Source organism: Lupinus angustifolius, chromosome LG16 (assembly GCF_001865875.1).
Source record: "Lupinus angustifolius cultivar Tanjil chromosome LG16, LupAngTanjil_v1.0, whole genome shotgun sequence".
Classification (NCBI taxonomy): domain Eukaryota; kingdom Viridiplantae; phylum Streptophyta; class Magnoliopsida; order Fabales; family Fabaceae; genus Lupinus; species Lupinus angustifolius.
The window spans coordinates 13,811,831-13,818,057 of NC_032024.1; positions in this window are offsets into that span (position 1 = coordinate 13,811,831).

Consider the following 6,227-nt stretch of genomic DNA (forward strand, 5'->3'; position numbering starts at 1 on the left):
CTATCCATGTTGGAACTGCACTAAATTTTGGAGATTAGTATGAATATCTAGTGGACCAAGTTGAGACGGAATTAAAGTATGTAATAGTGACCAATGGAAAATGATGGAATCAAAAGTCTGAAATGATAAGCAAAGTCTGGAGTGTTCTGTGGTTCATATGGATCCTATGCTCTACCCCACTTTACCGTATCCAACACACGGAGACATAAATAATCCCACCCACTAACACTAATTCACTTATTTTTATCTTTTCAAAACCAAAGATACAAATATACGTAGTCCTTCTTTCATAATTTTATTTACAAGCTTTTCCTAACACAATATGATAATTTTCTAATAGTGTAGGATTTTGGGTTTGTTTGTGAGTGGGTTCAGGGGAGGAAGAAATAAGAAGAAAATATGAATTATCACATAATTTATTTTATAATTCTCAATTTTTTTCTTCTTTTCATTCATCTCCAAAACTTAATTTTCAAACAAACTCTTATAGTTCAATTACTACAATTAGGAGTGAGCAGAATCCGACCCGATCCTACCCGCTCACCAGATTTGGTTCGATAATGATCAAACCCAAATAGGGTCAGGTCTCATCAGGTCTAGGTCCAAGTTTAAAGTTAGACGAGACAATATTCTGGGCCGGGTAGGGGAGAAGCATGACCCGACGCAAACACCTCCCATGATTACTCATGATCATGTTTATATGTGTCTCTATTTAATTATGTATAGATTAATGACATTTATTTGGTCGAAAATATCATTGTTTCTCTAATTTTTTCGTGATATGTACATTATTAACAATATCTATACATGTGTTATTTCATATATCAAATTATATACACATAATAATAAATAATATTGACAAAACTTTATCTAAAAGTGGCATGCATTATATTTAATTGGGTTTAAGGTCGGTCTGGATTCAAAGACTATCCCAGTTAATATTTAGAGTCGATTAGCTTCGAGTATAGAGCCGTGTTTGGATTCAAAAAGTGACCTACCAAAATTCAGGGTCAAATAAAGAATAAGTTTTATTCATCCCAACTCTGATGCATGCTCACCAGTAAGGTAGACCTTTTGAAAAAAATTAGCTTCCCGTATACCCCATTATTAACACAAAATATCCTAGGCAATACAGCTGGAAAGGACAGACTTTCGTCATACAAATATTGCATATACTCAATATATCTTGTCTCTTCCAACATGTAAATTTGTGGAACAATCATTTGACTATATGGTTATACAACTATTACAATCAATAAGTATACTTCAATATATATTTTCTCTCTCCAATTATTGACTTTTACCCAACCATTGCATAGAATTTTGTTGAAAATGCACTTATACCAAAAATGCACAAAACATTGTGTTGTGTAACTAACTCTATGCAGCTTATTAAAGATTCTATTGGAATTTATGCTAAATTAGTCAATTTTCACTCACAGGTAATATAACTAATAAGTTAGGTTGAAGAGTTGTCCATTACATTTGTATTTTGTAGAAATAGTCATATCTCAACCGTTGAGTGTTGACTAGATTCCCCCCATATTTAAAGAGCCAGCCGCTAACGTAAACTGCAATTTTGGAAATGTTAAAGCCACTTAATTTAGGCTGTTAGAGTGCTTCTAGAAATCAAAATTCAAATGTTACTAGCTTTTACTTATTTATAAATCACATTCTTGGTTCATGATTAAAGTTTTGTTTTAAGATATGATGTCTAACTTAAATGTAATTCTTATTTTTTCTATATTTCTATAACAATGAGACTTCCCAATAATTTAGAGGCTTCCCAGTCGTGATCTAGTCCAACTAGTGGATATAATAATCAATGGTCCGATTGAGACATAGTGTACTTAAGCTTTGTTTCGGAGTTATGAGGGAAAGAGAAGGAAATAGATCGAAGGGTTAGGAAAGGGAGGGACAAGGACAGCGAACCTCTTTCTTGTTTGAGAGTATGAAATTTAGATGAGAGATGATAAATCAATGGTAACGTAAGAATATTTTTTATTTTTCTTTTAAAAATGTAATTAACAATAAGAAATGAACAATAATATATAATTATATAATATTACTAAAAATATTTAGGTATTTTGACATTTTATCTCAAAAAACCTCAAATTGGAGGAACTTTCAAAATAGATACATGGATGGCTTTGGAGGGTTTGAGAAACCCTCCGAAACATTTTATCTCATTCATCTAACTCCCAAACAAGGGGAAAACTTTCCAAAGTCTTTTTTTCCCTTCTCCTCTAAAACCACACTCCCAAACAAAGCCTTGAGGAGAAGAAGAGTAAGTTTCTGGTACCCACACCTGAGGGAAAATTATTGTGTTTATTAAAGTGTGAATTCTCAAATTGTATATGAGATATGAGATGTTGAGTGAAAGAGCTTATAAGTGGAAAGATCTCATGAAATGATTGCCTTAATATTTCAAGACGTGATGTCTCACTTGCGACTCTCAACTCTTTCCATACACCTACAACAATGAGGCTCTCTATTGATTAGAAGCTCCCTGATTGCAGTGGGATCTAACACACATTTTATAAAACATTATCCTAATTACTTCATAATGTCTATATTAAATAAGATATCAAATATACTTATTAATAATTATATTTTATACTTATTGTTTTCTTCATTTTCAATAAACATTTTATTCCTCCATAAATGATAAAGTAATTTAAGAACGTTAATACTACATTCACCCCACAAAGATAGAAAAAATTCAAAATTAAAACAAAAAAACAAATAAGGAAATACATTTTTAATCTTTGAGAATTATTGAATCACATATTTCATAGCAATGATAATTAATATATTTTAATCATTTATACATATTTCTAACAAGGATTAATCAACCTCATTTAAAACATGATACTGTTAATATTGTAAAGTCCAATGGAAGAATGATGTGACAATGATATCTTTTGGGCTAGACTCAGTTGAAGCCAACCTTGAATGATTTGATTTGTGATTTAACTAGGTTGAAGATCGAAATTGAAATATTGAAGCAATGTTGAAGGGGGTTGAGGATATGCATTAAACCACATTGAGTATGTATATGAAAAATGACTTTGATGACCATGTTCAAGGTTGGTCCAAAATTTTAAAAACATGGTATTCTGTAAATTGATTTTAAATGAAAATTAGAGTTCAAATGAAATCGTGATGGAAAAAAATGAATATCCATTATTTTTAAAAATAATGTAATCATGGAAAGTAATTTATACCAACATTTCAACAAAAATGTCTCATGCAAATCGTGACTTGTGAGGACATGTGATACATTTTCTTTTTTGACCATTTATTACTTTTACTTGTTGGAGATTTGAGTCTAAGATGTTTTTTCACATTCTTATTGGATCTTGAATTATAGCATACTTTTTCCACCTCGATGAACAATTAATAAATGCAAGAGAGAATGTGTTATGTGAGAACGAAATTTATTTGTATAAAAATAAAAACTCTAAAAATGGAAATTATTCATGCATGTGAAAAAATATGAGCTCTCATTAACTATAGGTCATTTAGAGTGTACTTGCATAGGGTCAACCAGCTCATGATAATGTTATACATGGAAATATATGTTAAAGAAAGTGTGTGGTAAAGATAAGAAAGGGAGAAGATGTTATTTCCCATGTAAATGACGTCCTCTATTTATACTGGATATGTTGGGCTTACATTAGGCTGAATGAGGGTCTAATGATATCATAGTGAAAAACATGTTCTCGTCCTTTCAATCAATCAATATGTCAAACTTATGACTTAGCTACAACAGCCGTGAGCTGTCCCTTGTGAAAGATGTTAATTTGGTTTGCTTAATATATATTTTGCTTTTGTTATTTTTAGTTTAATAGTTATTGGCTTTTTATTGGTCATCTATTTTTAGCCTTTCTTATTAGGTAAGTAAGTTTTTCTCGTTGGCAGTTTTTATTCTTTTAGTTGGGATTTAGTTTATGTATAAATACATTGTATTTCCTCTCCAATCAACAATGAAGCAATACATATAGTTTTCTTCTCTCTTCATGTTGCTTATTTCTGCATTTTCATTTCTTCTTCTCGAGGAGTTCAAGATGGTACTAGAGCTTATCTAAGCTCTCTAGTTCGTTCTCATCTCCTTCCTCTTCTTTCTTTACGTTTCAATTCAAGAAATCTCTATTCTCCTACCTTCTCTTTTATTTTCAAAAGGAATTTGTTCAATCTCTCATGTTTTCCCTACAGTTCTTGCATCCTCTTCCATGGCGAATCAGAGTTGTGAAGATTTCAAATCAAACCCCGCAAATCCTTATTTCATAAACTCTAGCGAGAATCCAACTTTAGTTCCTGTCTCTCATCCTCTAAATGACCAAAATTATCACTCTTGGAACAGAGCCATAAAGGTGGAACTTCAATCGAAAAACAAATTGAAGTTTATAGATCAAGGAATAACATAACCCTATATGACTTACCCTCTTCACTCTCAATGGATCATATGCAATATTATGGTCCTATCTTGGCTGCAACATTAGTAGAATAGACTATTATGAAATCTTTCCGCTAGATAGATGATGCATCATAAGTCTGGAAGAATCTTCATGATAAGTTCTCCCAAGGAGACATATTTCAGATTTCTAAGCTTCAAGAAGAGTTCTATAGGTTGAGCCAAGGTAATCTCTCTGTCTCGTAGTAGTTCACTCAACTGAAAACCTAATGGGATGAGATAGAACATTTTAGACCCATAGAAAATTGTAGCTGTGGATGCCATGTTCTTGTGGAATTCTTGAATTAGTAAAGAATTATAGAGATTAAGATTATGTGATCAAGTTTTTAAAGGGTTCGATTGACCAATAATCACAAGTTCGTTCTCAGATCATGTTAATTGACCTACTGCCAACAATCAGCTAGGTATTTTTCATGTTGATACAGCAAGAAAGACAACTTAACACCCCTATGACATCAAGTTTAAACAACAATCTCAAAGCATTGTCTTTTCAATCTCAAGCCATTGTGCAGTTCATAAATAATGTTTTTAATGGAAATAGGAGTAGAGGGAACCCTTCTTATAGAGGTATAGATAGAGTATCTAATAATGGAAGATGATCATCAAACAAATTATGTATCTATTGTGAGAGAAGCAACCACACAATTGACACATGCTTTTTGAAGCAAGGTTATCCTCCTGCATACCAAGGGAATATGACCAACGAATTGATCAATAATGTTGGAACACTGAATTTTGGACACACTTTAGATAGATGATGTGATCTTTTTACAACAAAGTATTAAGAAAGACAAACCTCCATTGATGAACACGTCAAAGGGATCTTAGATCTGCTCGAAAAATCAAAAGGGACCACTGTTGTTACCGTAGCTTGCATCAATTCTAAATGGCATGAAATAATACTCACTGGCTGAGTCACGACCAGGTCGCTCTCTTTAAGACGTTTCGTGGCACTGTCCAAAATGTGCAAGCAGACTATCGACCACGTCGTCCCCAGAATAAAACAACCATGATCTCTATTATTGAATTCTTACTACCAGTGCCAATTCTCAAAATTACCCACAATATGGCTACCTGTGCCAATTCTCTTCCCACAATACTGACTATAAGTGTCAGTTCTCGAAATGCCCACAATATGGCTACATGTGCCAATTCTTTCCCCCAATACTGACTACCAGTGTCAATTCTCGACATTTCCAGAATATGGCTACCTGTGTTAATTCTTTCCCACAATACTGACTACCAGTGTCAGTTCTCAAAATTCACACAATATGGCTGCATGTGCCATTTCTTAGTGCCACAGAAAGAAAATGGGAGAAGTTTGTCGGAAATGCATCGATGGAAAATATGAGGGAGAAAGAAAAAGTTGAATGAAAACGCATTCAACTTGAGGCAAGAAAATATGAAGGGAGAAGGCTTCTATTTATAATTTGAGATTTTTTCCAAGTTCTCCATCTCTCCAATGTGGGACTTGAGAGTTGTTTTTTTTTCTTCCAAAACTCTTCTATGTGGGACTTGAGAGTTTTTTTTTTCAAAAACTCTTCTATGTGGGACTTGGGTGTTTTTTATATTTCACACCCAAAAGTTCCCACTAATGGTTTTCAACAAACCATGTTCCAACAATCCCCCACTTGAAATTAAAAAACGATTTCCGAGAATATTTGTTGTTTCAATAAGATTGTGCATAAACAAATGTGTCATGCAACTTGAACCTTTGCATAGCGAGTAAGATTCAGATTTTACTAGAGTG